We start from the raw sequence: 22,045 nt of genomic DNA, 5'->3' as shown, positions 1-22,045 counted from the left end.
AAAATCCATAAAAGTCTAGGACAAGGAAGGGGTTAATGCTCAAGTCCCTTAAGGGAAGTTGTTAATGGAAAGGTCCCTGGTGTTATAGGGTTAATAATAAAGATGAAGCATAAGCAGCGCTGTGTTAATAAGGGGCAGATCCATCCCAGTAGGACGGTAACTTTAATCTGGAAGTTGACATTTTTCTGTGACCCATCGGAGAGAATGGTGTGGGCAATTCCCATAGAGTCAGGATATAATTCTGGATCATCAGATTCTGGATTAATGGCATTTTTTCCTATCAACCCATTAAACGCAGCGAACACTGGACTCAGCCGCATAGTAGCGAAGACTTACGATCGGCGATGACATCGCTGCCATTCCTCTGGACATTCCTCTGGGAGGCGCCGCCACATAAGTCCAAGGATTTACACACAAGAGGTAACCAGAGGTGGAGCGGGGTCGCCGGGGACATTATAGGACTTCTTTATAGGGATCCTATACAGCTCGCTCTCCATTACACTAAAAGAAATCTACTGCCACCTAGTGGAGAGTCAGAGCCCTGCAACATGACTCCTCTACATACGCCTGTTTTAATAGCTATCTCCACTAGGTGGCAGCATCGAGTTTTGCCTTAATTTTGCAAGAGAAGTAATTTGCATACCATTTTCCCATGAATCATTGCAAGAAAGACTCCATACAGAGCCGATCTCTTTAAGAAGAATCAGACCTGCCTGACAATAAGACAGATGCCCCTATCAATGGATAAATGTCCCTTTATCACCACGTCTTAGCCTTTATGGCCAATCAGATGTGCAGCGAGGGTTGACACCGTGGCTCCTTCCTTCTCAGTGGTGCCATCTTATATTAATAGGTCTCCGTTTTGCCCCCCAAAACCCCCAGGATCTCTGATTTCCGGACTCCGGATTATTAGTGAGTTCTATCTATATACAATATGCAGTGAGCTCCCTCTAGTGGTGATGGGATGTACTTACATTGTTATCTCTATGTCACTGTAGGGGATTTGGAGCTTTGTATCAGAAACATCCTGTTGTAAAGAAAGCAATCAATACAATTCTTCTTTTTGTTCTTTATTATACTTTGTTTTCCTTGGTTTTTTTCTTCACGCCTTTTTCTTACCTGCCTCAACCGGAAGGAGTGTAGACAAAGAGGGGCAGGAAATCAGGTAAAAAAAACAAGTACGACATAGTATCTGCCATTCCTACCACCTGTGATCGGGCATTCCACAGCCTGACTGCTCTAACTGTAAAGAACCCTTTCCTATTCATCTGCCGGAATCTCCTTTCCTCCACAGGTTATGAATGTCCCCCAGTCCATGGAAGAAATAAATCATGTTCCAGTCCTCTGAGCTAAACAAGCCCAACTTCCATCCCATCTAATGATTAAGCCGCCAACTCTACACCTTCCCAATATCCTTTTAAGAAGGTGTTACCCCAAAAATAGATCCGATATTCAAGATGTGGATTTATAGAGAGGTAATAATACACTGAGATCCCAGGAATTTACCTATCTTTTTATACGCCCTAATATTTTGTCTGCTTTCGCAGCTGCTGATTGACATTGAGCGCTGCTGGTTGTCGGATATTATATTGTTCTCTGTCTCTTCCTCTTCACCGGTTGCCTCGGACGGAGCCTGACTGCTTCCACACCCTCAGGTACGGCAGACGAAGCTGCTCTGATTGCTGCAATATGATCCAAGGTGCAGGAGAAGAGTGAAGACCTCCTTACTTGTCTGCAGTCTGGGATTTAAGAGCTCGCTCAGTCCATGGCGCAAGCTCTCCATCCAAGAGCCGGTGGACCGATCAGTGCACTTGCTTCCTGGCGTGCTTCACACCCAACAGACCATCACCAAGTTTATCTTCTTCACGGTGGCATGGGGCAAGTCCAAAGCCACTGCTCCGGGTTATAGCATGTCAACCCTGGTAGGGATGGAACCTCCACCTTCTTCATTAGCCCCAACTTTAGGTTCCGGCAGGGGAAAGCACACCATTGGTGCAACCGAACAGAGGCCCAAGAAGTAAAGGGGCTATTACCACCTCCAAAGCAAGTGGACTTGTGCCTTATGATGAGCCGCATGGTGTAAGTTTAAACAAAAAAAGCAGCGAAAGTCGTGAGCCAGTATGGAAACCGTAGTGGGCCATGGAGGAGAAAGGTCTCGTTGAGCGTGAACGTGGTGGACCACTGGCTAGATCGGTATCCCAATGTTGTGTAGACAGCTACATTTTGGTTCTCAGTTTGGGGTTTTTAACCTTTTTTTTGTCCGAGTCTCTAGTTTTCGCTAACATCATCAGCTATGAAAAAAAGAGGGGGTTTAGGTCGTATTAGAGGACATTGTCTTTTTACAATTTGTGGGTTTCTGGGTTTGGACCTTTGGGGTGGTGGCAAAGAAAGAGGTAGGCAAATTTAGACTGATTATCTTCCATTCCCTAAAGGTTCTTCTGTAAACGATGGCATCTCAAAAGATGTTCATGTTTCTTTTGATAGAGCTTTTGCACCACCACATAAATCAGCCATTGAATCCGGGTTTTGGCTCCTTCCAGTCCACCCTGACCGTTATCACTGCTAATCTGTCCACAGACGTGCGGGTAGATGTGGTGACAGTACTCCGAGAGACCGTGACTTTTCTAGTCTACAATGGTTTTACTTATTTCATGGAATCTCACTTGTATCACGATATAACGGCTGACTCTGGGACGTCCCTCGGAGCCGTATTAACCTGACACTAAGGAGTGTTGAGGAGGTGACCGTTTGTGGAGTAGATCGGGCTACTCAAGCATCACCTCCTGGGTTTTCCGGATGACTGCTTGTACTATTGTGACACCTGTTTGCCTATGGAAGGCTCAATCTCGTTCCATTTCTTTGAGTTGTTTAGTATTTTTCTTGAGAAACTGGTTTTCGTTGTTTTATTCACTATGTGGATGACTTCCTGTAGCCCCTGGCGGTAACGGTCAACTTGGTTTTCTACGTGAGACCTTTCTATCACAAATTCAACCTTCCGGGTTCCTGTTTCAAAACACAAAGACTGAAGGCTCTTTGGATTTTGTTTCCAAAGTTTGTCGCTGTCTGAAAACCTGAACACAACATTCGATTAATGCTTGAATTAAAAGGTGATCTAAAAGTTTGGAAGGATTTCCTTAGTGGTCAGATTTGTTGGTCGTCATCAGAGGTCTTACGTCAGGAGATTCAATCGTCCACAGGTGCGTCAGGCTCGGTTGGGTTCGGTGCTGTTCCAAAAGGAACGCTGTGGGTGGGGAGGCTGGATTTTGGCCATTGCGGAAATTTAATGCTTCTTGAATTTTTTGCGACCATTTTTGCTTCTGAGATATTGGCGGAACAGCTTCAAATGGTTGGTTTTTGGGTGGACAATACGAGTGTTGTATGCTGCATTCAGGGGCTCAACGATCCTCCGTGAAGAAGTGTGGCTCGTCGATACCAGCACCTAATTCAGCTGGATGTGCGTCCGAGTCTCAGATTAAGCAAAAACGCAAAGAAACCCAATGGCTTCCCATTCTGCAATACATGACGCCAGCCAATCAGAGGCTAGCAGTTGATGTTGGCTTGCCAGGCAAGCCGAAGTCAACTGCTGGCTCTAGGAGTAGGACGGCGCGCGTCACGGGAGCAGAGGAGCATAAAAAGAATTCTTTGGGGTTTTTTTTAAATGTGTTGAAGAAGAACGGGAAATTACTGGTGGGGACCAGAATGGGGAGACAATATTACAGTAAGGGGTCAGAATAGAGGACATTACTATAGGAAGAGGCTTAGGATGAGGGACATTATACCAGGAAGGGGCTCAGGATGGAAGACATTATTATAGGAATGGGCCAGGATGGAAGACATTATTATAGGAATGGGCCAGGATGGAGGACATTATTATAGGAAGGGGCCAGGATGGAAGACATTATTATAGGAAGGGGCCAGGATGGAATACATTATTATAGGAATGGGCCAGGATGGAGGACATTATTATAGGAAGGGGCCAGGATGGAAGACATTATTATAGGAAGGGCCCAGGGTGGAAGACATTATTATAGGCACATACCATAAGGATTCAGCCCTGCCAAAACCTGTCAGATGACAAATGCACTAGCAGGATGCAGCAGCCCCACTAATAAAGGCAGGGGGCAGCACAGGTGCAAACTACTGGTGGAAACAGCCACCCACACACCTACCAGATAATGGAGGGGCTGGCTGCCTAGTAGAAAAAAATGCACACAAATGAGGTTTGTGTAGGACGCCAGTCACGCAGGTATGTGTGATACAAAGTGTCCGGCTTACAGTCTATTAATGACGCCCATAATATTCTGAGGTGGGCTGCCCAACACTATATACAGTACAGACCAAAAGTTTGGACACACCTTCTCATTTAAAGATTTTTCTGTATTTTCATGACTATGAAAATTGTAAATTCACACTGAAGGCATCAAAACTATGAATTAACACATGTGGAATTATATACTTAACAAAAAAGTGTGAACAACTGAAACTATGTCTTATAGTCTAGGTTCTTCAAAGTAGCCAACTTTTGCTTTGATGACTGCTTTGCACACTCTTGGCATTCTCTTGATGGGATTCAAGAGGTAGTCACCGGGAATGGTTTTCACTTCTCAGGTGTGCCCTATCAGGTTTAATAAGTGGGATTTCTTGCCTTATAAATGGGGTTGGGACCATCAGCTGTGTTGTGCAGAAGTCTGGTGGATACACAGCTGATAGTCCTACTGAATAGACTGTTAGAATTTGTATTATGGCAAGAAAAAAGCAGCTAAGTAAAGAAAAACGAGTGGCCATCATTACTTTAAGAAATAAAGGTCAGTCAGTCCGAAAAATTGGGCAAACTTTGAAAGTGTCCCCAAGTGCAGTGGCAAAAACCATCATTCGCTACAAAGAAACTGGCTCACATGAGGACCGCCCCAGGAAAGGAAGACCAAGAGTCACCTCTGCTTCTGAGGATAAGTTTATCCGAGTCACCAACCTCAGAAATCGCAGGTTAACAGCAGCTCAGATTAGAGACCAGGTCAATGCCACACAGAGATCTAGCAGCAGACACATCTCTACAACAACTGTTAAGAGGAGACTTTGTGCAGCAGGCCTTCATGGTAAAATAGCGGCCAGGAAACCACTGCTAAGGACAGGCAACAAGCAGAAGAGACTTGTTTGGGCTAAAGAACACAAGGAATGGACATTAGACCAGTGGAAATCTGTGCTTTGGTCTGATGAGTCCAAATTTGAGATCTTTGGTTCCAACCACCGTGTCTTTGTGCGACGCAGAAAAGGTGAACGGATGGACTCTACATGCCTGGTTCCCACCGTGAAGCATGGAGGAGGAGGTGTGATGTGTGGGGGGGGCTTTGCTGGTGACATTGTTGGGGATTTATTCAAAACTGAAGGCATACTGAACCAGCATGGCTACCACAGCATCTTGCAGCGGCATGCTATTCCATCCGGTTTGCGTTTAGTTGGACCATCATTTATTTTTCAACAGGACAATGACCCCAAACACACCTCCAGGCTGTGTAAGGGCTATTTGACCAAGAAGGAGAGTGATGGGGGCTACGCCAGATGACCTGGCCTCCACAGTCACCAGACCTGAACCCAATCGAGATGGTTTGGGGTGAGCTGGACCGCAGCGTGCAGGCAAAAGGGCCAACAAGTGCTAAGCATCTCTGGGAACTCCTTCATGATTGCTGGAAGACCATTCCTGGTGACTACCTCTTGAAGCTCATCAAGAGAATGCCAAGAGTGTGCAAAGCAGTCATCAAAGCAAAAGGTGGCTACTTTGAAGAACCTAGAATATAAGACATAATTTCAGTTGTTTCCCCCCTTTTTTGTTAAGTATCTAATTCCACATGTGTTAATTCATAGTTTTGATGCCTTCAGTGTGAATGTACAATTTCCATAGTCATGAAAATACAGAAAAATCTTTAAATGAGAAGGTGTCCAAACTTTTGGTCTGTACTGTACATGCACCCCACAGACGCCACCAATACACTTGTTATCATTTTTTGCAGGATGCAGGCAGGCCCCTTTTGTTGGCTTGGTGTATTGGGGTGCATGTATATAGTGCTGGGCCTAGTGTGTTTACCTTCCTTGTGGAGTGTGTCAGTGACTGCCTTCCGGACATCTGTCAGTCAGCAGTCTTCTCCATGATTGTGGAGCTACTGAAACAGACTAAGGGACCTTTATAAATGCTTAGGAAACCTTGGCAGGTGTTTTTTGTTAATTATCCTAATTTACTGAGATAATTTATTTTGGGTTTTCATTGGCTGTAAGCCATAATCATCAACATTAACAGAAATAAACACGTGCAATAGAACACTCTGTGTATAATGACTCTATAGGATATATGAGATTCACTTTTTGTATTGAAGAACTGAAATAAATGAACTTTTTGATGATATTCTCATTTTGTGAGAAGCCCCTGTATTTACTATCCCCTCTCTACTGAAAATCTTAGCATATCAAATGCTGGCATGAGCAAGAACTAAAGCACCGACCAACATGGCTCCACAGACGTGTCTTCCTCGGTGCCATCTTGATGGCTATGGTTCCATAAGGATGAGAACCCATCTCCATCGCAACCTGAGGCACAAGAACAACCCACTGGTCTAGAAAAATTTTTTTTTTACTGACAAGCAAACGAAAAATTCAAACTCATTATACTCTCAAAAGTAGATCGCGGAGGATGAACAGACTCGGTGGAGGCGGTTACCGTCTTGTCCCAGGCGCTCACAAAGCCCACATCGGTCCCTTGGAAGACTTCCCTAAGCACCAGATACTGGGTATAACCATGGAAGTCACCAATCCTTTCTTGAGGAGCGCTGCCTTCTCTGGTGTTTTCGGTTTTGATGTTGATGACCTTGGTATCTTGGCTTCATGGAAACAGATCCTCCACGGCTCTACGTATGTTGATGGCTCGTCTGATGAAGAGTGTAAGTGGAAACTGTCTAAAATGTTGGCCCATGGTAATAATGAAGACGGCGTCCTTCCCTCCACCACGCTGGTCAATCTGACGGCTGGTGTACATGTCCTCCTTGAAGTAGTAGAACATGAACCTCTCGAGAGGGAAGCCGTGCCTTTTGTAGGAGACATAGATGTCCTCATCCATGTTCAAAGCCTCAAGTGTCTTCTTCTCCCATGAGCTCCATCCTCCCTCATGGTAAAGAAAATATTTCACTACTGAGCGACAAAAGATAAGAGAGGGATGTACATTTTTATCTTTTTGCTATTTTACATGTTCTGCTTTTGAAAAGGTTTTGAAGGTGAGTTAAAATGACATCTGAGGTCCAGGTGGGCTGGGGCAGAGATCCCTGGTGGGGCACAGCTCATCATTTCTACTAAGCTAAGGCAGAGATCCCTGGTGGGCTAATGTGTAAAATAGATTAATGATAATATTGGCTGGGTTGGGGCACAGAGCCCTGGTGGGCTAGGACACAGGAGAGGTTAATGATGACATCTGCTGAAATAAAGCAGAGATAAGGTAGAATAGGGCAGCAAATTATTAATAATAACATCCTAGTGCATAATAACCACACTGCTGGGTGAGGGAAGGAAAATAGAATAGATTAATTCTAAGAACTGCTGGGCTAGAGCACAGAGCCCTGGTGGTATAGGGCTAAGGAGGTAGGAAGGATAACATTCACTTGGCACGGTCATAGAAACCTGGTGAGATGAGGCAGTAAAATAGTTCATGATAGGATCCCTGGTGGTCTAGACTCTAGAGCACATCATAGCTCACATTTACTGAGGAGAGAACGAGACATGGACAACACTTATTACTCTTAATTCCCTCTATTATCTATCTATCTATCTATCTATCTATCTATCTATTATCTATCTATCTATCTATCTATCTATCTATCTATCTATTATCTATCTATCTATCTATCTATCTATCCATCTATTATCTATCTATCTATCTATCTATCTATCTATCTATCTATCTATCTATCATCTATCTATCTATTATCTATCTATTATCTATCTGTCTATATATCTATCATCTATCTATCTATTATCTATCTATCTATCTATTATCTATCTATCTATCTATTATCTATCTATTATCTATCTGTCTATATATCTATCATCTATCTATCTATTATCTATCTATCTATCTATCTATTATCTATCTATCTATCTATCTATTATCTATCTATCTATCTATCTATCTATCTATCTATCTATCTATCTATCTATCTATTATATATCTATCTATCTATTATATATCTATCTATCTATTATCTATCTATGTATTATCTATCTATCTATTATCTATCTATTATCTATCTGTCTATATATCTATCATCTATCTATCTATCTATCTATCTATCTATCTATCTATTATCTATCTATCTATCTATCTATCTATTATCTATCTATCTATCTATTATCTATCTATCTATCTATCTATCTATCTATCTATTATCTATCTATCTATCTATTATATATCTATCTATCTATCTATTATATATCTATCTATCTATTATCTATCTATCTATCTATCTATCTATCTATCTATCTATCTATCTATCTATCTATCTATTATCTATCTATCTATCTATTATCTATCTATCTATCTATCTATCTATTATATATCTATCTATCTATTATATATCTATCTATCTATCTATTATCTATCTATGTATTATCTATCTATCTATTATCTATCTATCTATTATCTATCTGTCTATATATCTATCATCTATCTATCTATCTATCTATTATCTATCTATCTATCTATCTATCTATCTATCTATCTATCTATTATCTATCTATCTATCTATTATCTATCTATCTATCTATTATCTATCTATCTATCTATTATATATCTATCTATCTATCTATTATATATCTATCTATCTATTATCTATCTATCTATCTATCTATCTATCTATTATCTATCTATGTATTATCTATCTATCTATTATCTATCTATCTATCTATTATCTATCTATCTATCTATCTATCTATCTATCTATTATCTATCTATCTATCTATCTATCTATCTATCTATCTATCTATTATCTATCTATCTATCTATCTATCTATTATCTATCTATCTATCTATCTATCTATCTATCTATTATCTATCTATCTATTATATATCTATCTATCTATCTATCTATCTATTATATATATATATCTATCTATTATCTATCTATCTATCTATTATCTATCTATGTATTATCTATCTATCTATTATCTATCTATCATCTATCTATTATCTATCTATCTATTATCTATCTATCTATCTATCTATCTATCTATCTATCATCTATCTATCTATCTATCTATATATCTATCATCTATCTATCTATCTATCTATCTATCTATCTATCTATTATATATCTATCTATCTATCTATCTATCTATTATCTATCTATCTATCTATCTATCTATCATCTATCTATCTATTATCTATCTATTATCTATCTGTCTATATATCTATCATCTATCTATCTATTATCTATCTATCTATCTATTATCTATCTATCTATCTATTATCTATCTATTATCTATCTGTCTATATATCTATCATCTATCTATCTATTATCTATCTATCTATCTATCTATCTATTATCTATCTATCTATTATCTATCTATCTATTATCTATCTATCTATTATATATCTATCTATCTATCTATTATATATCTATCTATCTATTATATATCTATCTATCTATTATCTATCTATCTATCTATTATATATCTATCTATTATCTATCTATCTATCTATTATATATCTATCTATCTATTATATATCTATCTATCTATTATCTATCTATCTATCTATTATCTATCTATCTATTATCTATCTATCTATCTATTATATATCTATCTATCTATTATCTATCTATCTATCTATTATATATCTATCTATCTATCTATCTATCTATCTATCTATCTATTATATATATATATCTATCTATTATCTATCTATCTATCTATCTATCTATCTATCTATCTATTATCTATCTATGTATTATCTATCTATCTATTATCTATCTATCATCTATCTATTATCTATCTATCTATTATCTATCTATCTATCTATCTATCTATCTATCTATCTATCATCTATCTATCTATCTATCTATATATCTATCTATCTATCTATCTATCTATTATATATCTATCTATCTATTATAAATCTATCATCTATCTATTATCTATCATCTATCTATCTATCTATCTATCTATCTATCTATCTATCTATCTATTATCTATCATCTATTATCTATCATCTATTTATCATCTACCTATTATCTATCATCTATCTATTATCTATCTATCTATCTATTATCCATCTATCTATTATCTATCTATCTATATCTATCTATTTATCTATCTATCTATCTATCTATCTATCTATCTATCTATCTATCTATCTATTATCTATCTATTATCTATCTATCTATTATCTATCTATCATCCATCTATTATCTATCTATCTCTCATCTATCGATTATCCATCTATCTATCTATTATCTATCATCTATTTATCCATTATCTATTTATTTTCTTTCTATTATATACGGTATCTATTATCTATCTATACCTCCGTGTTCCTTTTTTATTCTTCTATGATTTCCTCAGTAATGTTAATAAATCAGGAAGATTATATTTCATTTCCGGATCACACAGGTGCAACAAATGTATTTATTTGTCTTTAGGAAACACTATTGCTGGAGCTGGAACTGCTGTATTCTGTTTGCTAAACAATCGATAAAAAAATACATTGTTTCTGTCAACACTTCATGACATGTGGTCCTGCAGTGATAATCTGCTGCTGATAAAACACTGACTGTATTGAAACTATAACACACATCCCTGAAATAAGCCTCTCTTGCTCTTTGTTATGTTCCTCTCAGATTAAATAGCAAAATCCTGCTGATAGATTCCCTTTAATACACTTTAAGGCTATGTGCACACGTTGCGGATTTCCTGCGGATCCGTTTTTTTGCTTTGCGGAAACGCTGCAGATCCGCAAGTGATTTACCGTACAATGTAAATCAATAGGAAAAAAAATGCTCTGCTGATGGTGTGGAAAATTCAGTGCGGAAACGCTGCGGATTAAAAGAAGTAGCATGTCACTTCTTTTGTGCGGATCTGCAGCGTTTTTGTACACATTCCATTATAGAGATCTGCAGGGGTAAAAAACACAGTAAATCCTCACAAAATCCGCAGTAAATCCGCACAAAAATCGCGTCAGATCCGCACCTGCGTTTTCTGCCAAGAGATGCAGAATCCGCACAAAAAATTCCTGAGGCAAATCCGCAACGTGTGCACGTAGCCTTCCATTAGAAGCAAGTAGAATCTAACAAATGACTTACTTCTGCAATCGGTAACCACAATGGTTTCCAAACTTTGGGCCATTTCCAACATTAGACCTTTAAGAAATTATTAAAATACCAGTCATTCCATCAATATTATTACAAAAATAATAATAAACCATTGCGAAATAGAAATAAAAACATTCTGAGATTATGCCCAACTTTAGTTTTGCAAAATTTGGAGGGTCACAAATTGGACATCTTGATAATAAGGGGTCAAGGCTCTATTATGAGAAGATCCGGACCATCTTGCCTAAGTTGGAAACTTGGGCTGAAAGGTGGCAGATGAGGTTTAACAATGATAAATGTAAGGTTATACACATGGGGAGAAGGAATCAATATCACCATTACACACTGAATGGGAAACCACTGGGTAAATCTGACAGGGAGAAGGACTTGGGGATCCTAGTTAATGATAAACTTACCTGGAGCAGCCAGTGCCAGGCAGCAGCTGCCAAGGCAAACAGGATCATGGGGTGCATTAAAAGAGGTCTGGATACACATGATGAGAGCATTATACTGCCTCTGTACAAATCCCTAGTTAGACCGCACATGGAGTACTGTGTCCAGTTTTGGGCACCGGTGCTCAGGAAGGATATAATGGAACTAGAGAGAGTACAAAGGAGGGCAACAAAATTAATAAAGGGGATGCGAGAACTACAATACCCAGATAGATTAGCGAAATTAGGATTATTTAGTCTAGAAAAAAGACGACTGAGGGGCGATCTAATAACCATGTATAAGTATATAAGGGGACAATACAAATATCTCGCTGAGGATCTGTTTATACCAAGGAAGGTGACGGGCACAAGGGGGCATTCTTTGCGTCTGGAGGAGAGAAGGTTTTTCCACCAACATAGAAGAGGATTCTTTACTGTTAGGGCAGTGAGAATCTGGAATTGCTTGCCTAAGGAGGTGGTGATGGCGAACTCAGTCGAGGGGTTCAAGAGAGGCCTGGATGTCTTCCTGGAGCAGAACAATATTGTATCATACAATTATTAGGTTCTGTAGAAGGACGTAGATCTGGGGATTTATGATGATGGAATATAGGCTGAACCGGATGGACAAATGTCTTTTTTCGGCCTTACGAACTATGTTACTATCTTACTATGTTAGCCTTAAGCAATGTTAGAAAATGGGCTTCAATCTTTGTTCTATCTATATCCTTTTGTGGGTTCAAGAAGATAAATTGGCCCATGGATCAGTTGGGTGACAGACTATATGCATGACATTTGCCCAGTGAACAGTATCCCGGACTGCCCTGGGAGGTCCCTGCATGACAAATCTCACTTTTAGGCTTGACTCATTTTAGGCACCTCTTTGGCTTTGGATGGGTATTTTATTGGCATAATAAAACCCTTTATTTTTAGCTATCACTCAGAACCTGATGGAAGATTTTAGATCATACCTTTCAAATAGTGACCTCTCGCCAGGTGTAAGGTAGGACACCTGAAGGTCCACGGTAGGACACCTGAAGGTCCACAGCCCTCACGTCATTCAGACATTCACATGGAAAGTTCTGAGGTTTGATACAGTAGAAGACTTCTTCTTAACGCTCATCTCTGTACTCGCAAACCTTTTCAGTTGCCTTCAACTGGAAACCGCAGGTAGAGATGTGAAGGGTTAAGCTAAGAAAAATTAAAGCAGGCTCCATTTTGTGCTTTTCGACTCCATTTTGCTGTTTTGAGATAAATTATGTTCCTAGGCTAAAGTTCACAGCTGTTATGAGACCTTGATTGTTCTAGTTTGAACGAGAGAAGGTGTAACCTTGGCTTGACCGCCATCGACCCATTGTAATGGGAAATGGATCTGGTAAGATCCAATTCGAAAATCTTCCTCTCTACCAGACACAGTAGCACCAAGAGTAGAAGAAAAGAGTCTTGATCTTATGAAGTCTCCTTCACGGGTCTTCCTGATGCCCTGGTGATAGTACATATCAATTTGTACCACAAGGTCTTCTCCAAGACAGTACTTTTCCTTTTTGTTGACTATGAACACCTTGCTCTTCTTTCCACTTGTGCTATTCTTAAAGTCTTTGAACGTAATATTTGGAATTATATTTTGAATGTTTTCAAAGACTGAACTAATTTCTGACTGAAGATCAAATTTACTCATTTCAGTCGTTGTTACGTTCTGTTCCGTTTTGATAGAACCACGACAGTTTCCGATCATGTATGTAAGGGAAACCTGCAAATGTGAAAGAAGAAGAAGGCTTAGACACCATGGGACTGTGGTTGACATGACCAATTGGTTTAGGGTGTACCTTGCTCTACTGACCTATTGCATACTGTAGGAATTACGAGGGAGAAATACAATGGGGCTAGTTGGTCCAAGTGTCACCACTATGTCTGATGTTGATGAAACCCAATATGCAACTGATTTAGTGTCATAAACTACCAGTGAAATAAATGTCCTCTCCTCTATAGACAGTTTTAGCAATTGTCTATTTATGCGTGGAGTAGAAGGTTGGGAATGTAAGCTCCTAGACATGAAATTGGGCCCAGTGTTGATATCATCTAACGTAGGACTGGCTTTTTGTTAAAAGTTGGACATCATCTCTTCGATAAACAATTTTGGGTTGATGTCAAACTCTAAGTGTCATTTTATGCAAAATTGTAGCTATCATTGTATGTGTTGAATGGAAACATGATAAGTCCTAGAGTTGTCACTATGCCAAAAACCTAATTTAGGATCAATTAAACTAGGCACTTGGCATAATGAACTGTAAAGTAGGACGGTAAGATCTTCTCTCTTGTGATGGCTTATTTCTCTTGAAAACAAAGTATGTGGATATTCAACATGTCCAATCCATTGTACCCCCAATGTATGGCGAAAGAATGTTGGCCGCACCTTTTGTGCACGTTAGATGGTCAGTTCCCTTGAAATCGTTAGGCTAGACTCACCTAGCCTAAGTCTGGTGTTTATGGCCTTTGGGACAGCTTAGTATCAACAGTCTGTGAATGCTAGAACATGGAACTATGAGTCAGTAGTGGTGTCACCATGCAAGTTCTTGATGTAAAAGCAGCTTAATGACAAAGTCAGTAAAATCAAAATGTCATCTACTCCATAGACAGCTTTTCGAAGATGTCTACCTCTTCAATCCATTGTCTTTGTGGATGGTAAAGAGGCACGAAAATGCACAATTCGGCACTCCCTCACTGCCCAACTTTTAATTTGCTCTTTGATTATAGTTTCAACTTTAGATAAATGTACAACTCCTAGAAACTCATCAGGTGGACCTTAACCTTTCTCCAATACTTTACGGGCACCATTATATGCTAAGCCATGGTCCTGCTGAATTGGACACATTTCACCATAAGTAATGGGTAGGGACGCTTGGTCAGTGTACAGTATGTCTTCGGACTACTCTCCGGTCTGTACTAGAAAAGCTAAGCTCCTGAGGACCATACAGAGAGTACTATGCGTCATCCACCTCGGTGTTATTTGTTCTGTATACTCCATACATTGACCTTTGATTTTTTCGTTGATTATCCTTTTATTCTTTTCTTAAAGTTTAGTCAAGATGATTGTGAGAGGTGAATTGTGTCAGTGTGATTTATCTTCCTGGAGGTTATGTGTCTCCATGGCATTTCGTGCAATTAGGTTACACCAACATTGCCTTTATTGTACTGCGGGATATTTGAAGAATTTGCTATTATGCGTTTCTGTTACATTGCTATTTATGCCGTAGTTTACCTGTAATAGTGTTTGTAAGGGATAATAAATATAGAACGTTTCCTCCTTAGAGTCGTGTGTGCAGGTATACCTTCCCACAGGTGAAGTATGTCCCCAAGGCTTCCCGGTGTGTAGATGGGGGATGGTGAGAGGCGCAGAGAAGAACGAGGACACAAGGTTGCAGTCTCTTTACCTTTACTGAAGACTTCAGCAGCCACAGTCCAGAACACCATTTCACAGGGCAGGCAGAGTCCGGCCGGTTTGGAGGCAAGTCCAGAGTCCCCTTGTCCAGATGGAAATCAGTAGCCTTCCCTTGCGCTGCAGTATTGTAGTTCCTTACTGCCTAAGGCTTCACATAAAGTCCTCACAGATGTAATGTCTCTCTCTCTGTCCCCCATATAGGATAGGACAAACCCGTATGACTGGTGGCTTGAGGCAGTTTATAGGCACTCTATCATGCCCCAGCCTCTAAGCAGTGCCACCTTGCTTCCTGGATATAGGGGCGGACAGGTAACGTGAAATTAGCTGTCCTGCCGGTCTCTGGAGCAAAGCATAAAGGTTGTTACTCCCTCGGTGTTCCGGCTACCGGGCTTCTGTGCCTCAGAAGAAGGCAGCCTGTGTAGGGCTGATCCCCTTTTTGTTTCCTCTCCTTTCCTTCCTCTCCTTTTACTCCCTTCACGCTCGCTGCAATACAGTTCTGCCTTCGATGTCTCTTCCTAGGAGCTGCAGCTCAGAGGGCATGCACAGCTCCGTGTCCTTCTCCTTCATTCCCTGACAGGATCCCGCCTCTGTCAGGGACCAACTAACTGAGCTGAGCTCAGCCAGCAACTAACTAACTTTCCCCACAGGCGAACAGTTTTACCTATGTGGGGAGTGACCTAATAAATAGGAGCAGAAGCTCCCCCTGGTGGCCTGGAGTGTGAAATGTGTTGCATGTTTGTGATACCTGGATGCAGTTATCCTTCTTTGCCTCCAAACGTAGCATCACTCTCCCCGAGAGGAAAGCAATACCACTGCGACGACCAGGACCCTGGGGCGCCGCATATGCATCTACTGAAAAGGACATATTCAGAAGTTTGAAACGTGTCGAGATTAAAATACTATTTACATCTCAACATCGTCTTTAGATCTTTATTGTGGATACTGGACCAGCAGATTTACCAACTTTTTTTCCATTAGTTTGTTGCCACATTTCACCAGGGTTCTTGGCCAGATTAAAGTCTCCCATACACATTGCACCAACGTCAACCAAAGCCGCCGATATCAACTGGTTTGGCCAACAGTCCGGGTTCCCTGTACTGATGATGTCGGGGGTAGATAAGGGTCCAGCATGTCTGATTTAAGGCTACTGAGTCTTTTGTTCTCCCCGACATGCCTATCAAAGAGAACATAGGAACACGCAGACGAGAGAACGCTCCTCTGTATGAGAGACGGGCGAACAATGGTTTGCCCAACAGCCATGGAGGGTGTACGGAGGGTGTACGGAGGGTGTACGGAGGGTGTACGGAGGGCTTAAGTCTTCCGATTCTCACTGCTCTAAGGTCTCAAATAGAAGAATGACGAATCATAACGAGACGGTTGGGTTTGCTCCACCTCCACGCTAGAACTGTTTGCTTTCTTTTTCCATACGCTGAACTTTTGATAATTTTACAGAGCATTTTCTTTCTATTATTGGTTATTTATTGACCGTTTTAAAAAGGTTTAGTGAAGATAGTTGTGAGCGGTTCATTGTACTTGTGTCATTCATCATCCTGGAAGTGCGTCTCCTTGGTATTCGGTGCGGTTGTGTTACGAAATCATTGCCCTTATTGTACTTTCATTGCGTTAACAATCCGGGTCTGCCATAAATTGCTGGTATTGGTGTCTTGAAGGCGGCTAAAATAATACAGTCTGTACAATATATAATACAGAGGGTCTCGTCGTCAGAGACGCATACAAGAAGGAGTATGGAGATGAGCAAACTCCCCGAGGCTCCAAGTTATGGGCACTCTGTGTGCCGCCACATGGTGCTCTGTATGGCACCGCAATATGGAGATGTTCTCTTCTAGGAGTGACGTTTATTTACCGTAATATGGCGTTCAAATGTGTGTGGTGTAATAAAATGTCACTGTGTATCTGGTAGGTTGTATAGAGCTATAATACAGCCTTAAAGGGAGCCTGTCACATTAAACATGCCGGCAGATCTGTGGACAGCAGGTTGTAGAGCAGGAAGAACCGAGCAAATCGATATGTAGTTTACGGCAAAAGTTTAATTACAGCTTGTAACTTTTTTCTTCTTCTACTCATTCTGGTTTTGAGAGTCCAGTGGGCGTTACTCTTTACTGATTGACAGCTGTACCTGTACATTCATGCGTAAATAATTGTCAATCCCTAAACAGGCCTGCCTATGGGAAAAAAAAAAAAGATATTTAAAGCAATAAAATGCTATCTCTATGGGTACACTGCCACAAAGAAGACCGTCAATCACTATTAGGACCGCCCACTGGACTCCTAAGCCCAGAATGAGCAGAGATTTGAACGAATGAACAAGTTTTACAGAATGTTTTTTTCCAGCTTAAGTCAATGGGGCTTAGCACCTTACAAAGTAAGGGATGACACTTATCAGCAAAGAGTGATCCAATAAATTATAATGTGCGATACACAACATTCTAATTCCGTCCGTTACACCATATGCCATGAAGGAAGCGAACAGAAATGCACAATTTCCACACAAGATCATAAAATCATCTTTTATTAAATCATCTTAAGATATAAAACAAACAATATAAAACTATCGACCAATAAACCTCAGATGTGAGGGACACACCCGGCTACCAGTCTCTTTATCAACACCGCTGAACGGATAATCAGAATTGGTGGGAGTTGCCGACAACCACTAAATCCAGAGTCAGTTGATGATCAAGGGTATTGATGTCACCCAATTGGGGCCTAGAGGTGAGGATTTGGTCAAAAATCAAGCTAGAGTGCAAATGGATCTATAGATTGGGAACTACAGCCCCACATGGTCTCAACGAAAGTTTCGGGTTTGGTGCCTTCCTATGATCTGAATAGGTAACATAGTAACATAGTAACATAGTTAGTAAGGCCGAAAAAAGACATTTGTCCATCCAGTTCAGCCTATATTCCATCATAATAAATCCCCAGATTTACGTCCTTCTACAGAACCTAATAATTGTATGATACAATATTGTTCTGCTCCAGGAAGACATCCAGGCCTCTCTTGAACCCCTCGACTGAGTTCGCCATCACCACCTCCTCAGGCAAGCAATTCCAGATTCTCACTGCCCTAACAGTAAAGAATCCTCTTCTATGTTGGTGGAAAAACCTTCTCTCCTCCAGACGCAAAGAATGCCCCCTTGTGCCCGTCACCTTCCTTGGTATAAACAGATCCTCAGCGAGATATTTGTATTGTCCCCTTATATACTTATACATGGTTATTAGATCGCCCCTCAGTCGTCTTTTTTCTAGAGTAAATAATCCTAATTTCGCTAATCTATCTGGGTATTGTAGTTCTCCCATCCCCTTTATTAATTTTGTTGCCCTCCTTTGTACTCTCTCTAGTTCCATTATATCCTTCCTGAGCACCGGTGCCCAAAACTGGACACAGTACTCCATGTGCGGTCTAACTAGCGATTTGTACAGAGGCAGTATAATGCTCTCATCATGTGTATCCAGACCTCTTTTAATGCACCCCATGATCCTGTTTGCCTTGGCAGCTGCTGCCTGGCACTGGCTGCTCCAGGTAAGTTTATCATTAACTAGGATCCCCAAGTCCTTCTCCCTGTCAGATTTACCCAGTGGTTTCCCGTTCAGTGTGTAATGGTGATATTGATTCCTTCTTCCCATGTGTATAACCTTACATTTATCATTGTTAAACCTCATCTGCCACCTTTCAGCCCAAGTTTCCAACTTATCCAGATCCATCTGTAGCAGAATACTATCTTCTCTTGTATTAACTGCTTTACATAGTTTTGTATCATCTGCAAATATCGATATTTTACTGTGTAAACCTTCTACCAGATCATTAATGAATATGTTGAAGAGAACAGGTCCCAATACTGACCCCTGCGGTACCCCACTGGTCACAGCGACCCAGTTAGAGACTATACCATTTATAACCACCCTCTGCTTTCTATCACTAAGCCAGTTACTAACCCATTAACACACATTTTCCCCCAGACCAAGCATTCTCATTTTGTGTACCAACCTCTTGTGCGGCACGGTATCAAACGCTTTGGAAAAATCGAGATATACCACGTCCAATGACTCACCGTGGTCCAGCCTATAGCTTACCTCTTCATAAAAACTGATTAGATTGGTTTGACAGGAGCGATTTCTCATAAACCCATGCTGATATGGAGTTAAACAGTTATTCTCATTGAGATAATCCAGAATAACATCCCTCAGAAACCCTTCAAATATTTTACCAACAATAGAGGTTAGACTTACTGGCCTATAATTTCCAGGTTCACTTTTAGAGCCCTTTTTGAATATTGGCACCACATTTGCTATGCGCCAGTCCTGCGGAACAGACCCTGTTGCTATAGAGTCCCTAAAAATAAGAAATAATGGTTTATCTATTACATTACTTAGTTCTCTTAGTACTCGTGGGTGTATGCCATCCGGACCCGGAGATTTATCTATTTTAATCTTATTTAGCCGGTTTCGCACCTCTTCTTGGGTTAGATTGGTGACCCTTAATATAGGGTTCTCATTGTTTCTTGGGATTTCACCTAGCATTTCATTTTCCACCGTGAATACCGTGGAGAAGAAGGTGTTTAATATGTTAGCTTTTTCCTCGTCATCTACAACCATTCTTTCCTCACTATTTTTTAAGGGGCCTACATTTTCAGTTTTTATTCTTTTACTATTGATATAGTTGAAGAACAGTTTGGGATTAGTTTTACTCTCCTTAGCAATGTGCTTCTCTGTTTCCTTTTTGGCAGCTTTAATTAGTTTTTTAGATAAAGTATTTTTCTCCCTATAGTTTTTTAGAGCTTCAATGGTGCCATCCTGCTTTAGTAGTGCAAATGCTTTCTTTTTACTGTTAATTGCCTGTCTCACTTCTTTGTTTAGCCACATTGGGTTTTTCCTATTTCTAGTCCTTTTATTCCCACAAGGTATAAACCGCTTACACTGCCTATTTAGGATGTTCTTAAACATTTCCCATTTATTATCTGTATTCTCATTTCTGAGGATATTGTCCCAGTCTACCAGATTAAGGGCATCTCTAAGCTGGTCAAACTTTGCCTTCCTAAAGTTCAGTGTTTTTGTGACTCCCTGACAAGTCCCCCTAGTGAAAGACAGGTGAAACTGTACAATATTGTGGTCGCTATTTCCTAGATGCCCGACCACCTGCAGATTTGTTATTCTGTCAGGTCTATTAGATAGTATTAGGTCTAAAAGTGCTGCTCCTCTGGTTGGATTCTGCACCAATTGTGAAAGATAATTTTTCTTGGTTATTAGCAGAAACCTGTTGCCTTTATGGGTTTCACAGGTTTCTGTTTCCCAGTTAATATCCGGGTAGTTAAAGTCCCCCATAACCAGGACCTCATTATGGGTTGCAGCTTCATCTATCTGCTTTAGAAGTAGACTTTCCATGGTTTCTGTTATATTTGGGGGTTTGTAACAGACCCCAATGAGAATTTTGTTACCATTTTTCCCTCCATGAATTTCGACCCATATGGACTCGACATCCTCATTTCCTTTGCTAATATCCTCCATTAAAGTGGACTTTAGACAAGACTTTACATAGAGACAAACCCCTCCTCCTCTCCGATTTTTACGATCCTTTCTAAACAGACTGTAACCCTGTAAGTTAACTGCCCAGTCATAGCTTTCATCTAACCATGTCTCGGTTATTCCCACTATGTCAAAGTTACCTGTAAATATTTCTGCTTCTAGTTCTTCCATCTTGTTTGTCAGGCTTCTGGCGTTTGCGAGCATGCAGTTTAGAGGATTTTGTTTTGTTCCAATCTCCTCGCTGTGGATTGTTTTAGAAATGTTCTTACCTCCCATCTGAGTATGTTTTCCTGGTTCTTCTTTGTTCAAGTCTAATGTTTTTCTTCCCGTCCCCTCTTCTTCTAGTTTAACGCCCTCCTGATGAGTGTAGCGAGTCTTATAGGTGATTTGAGCTACTATTTTAGGGGTTAGGGAGTATTTGTGTTTTATTATATTTTAATTATTTTTCTTTTCATTGTTCAATAGGGGATATTCTCTCTTCATATCCGCATGCTAATTGAAGGTTAGACTCCATGGATGCTGCTATCACTAACAGCACTCTAACTGAGATGGACGTTGAAGATTAAAGAACTTGATGATTTCACTAATATGTTATCTATGGACTTGAAGATTTCACTAATATGTAATTTATATCTGTATAAAGTAAATGATAATATTTATGTAGTAATTTTGTACACATAAATTTATTAATTAATGAATTTTATTGTTATTATTCACTTTGTATTCACTTTATAATTGGATAATTGATTGTACGTGTTAATAGCAATAATTATGAAATTAGGATTAGCACTATTCACTGTTACTAGGTGTTTATATGTTTATTATAACCAATAGTTTTGGTTTATTCCTACTCACATGAGTTTAGAACTCATATCTCTCACGCCGGGAATAGAGCGCGCTACAGCAGATCCATCAGCCTCTGACTTGAAACTCTCCATGCCACCGAGAGTCGGCTGACATACACGGTAGCCGTTACCATGGCTCCCTGTTTGTTTGCGGCTCGCCGGACGGAGGTGACGAGTCACTTCCGGTGAGGCGATGGAATGATGTGGCACGCCGGGTTTCCAGGGTGACTTCAATCCACGTGATCCCAGTGTCCCAGTGTTGACAGCTCATAGGTAGCATAGCGGCATAAAAGACCGGACTTCCCTCTCCCCCGTCACGCCCCCTGAAGAAGTGTGGACGAAACGCGCCTCGGGGAGGAGGGACACGGCACTAGTCTCACACACTGTAAGTATAAGGGAGATCTTTTTGACACCATATTTTTTAGCATAAGTCAGTATTGTTATCTGGTACTT

The 22,045-nt window shown here is 40.2% G+C and overlaps 1 pseudogene; it reads right to left on the bottom strand.

Moving 5' to 3' along the window:
* Positions 1-6,619: 6,619 nt before the first annotated feature.
* LOC138646186 (NXPE family member 2-like) lies at positions 6,620-21,685 on the bottom strand (annotated as a pseudogene).
* Between the last annotated feature and the right edge of the window lie 360 nt (positions 21,686-22,045).

This window comes from Ranitomeya imitator, chromosome 7 (assembly GCF_032444005.1).
Source record: "Ranitomeya imitator isolate aRanImi1 chromosome 7, aRanImi1.pri, whole genome shotgun sequence".
NCBI lineage: Eukaryota > Metazoa > Chordata > Amphibia > Anura > Dendrobatidae > Ranitomeya > Ranitomeya imitator.
The sequence above is the reverse complement of the archived record's forward strand: the minus strand, read 5'-3'. Positions and strand labels throughout refer to the sequence as shown.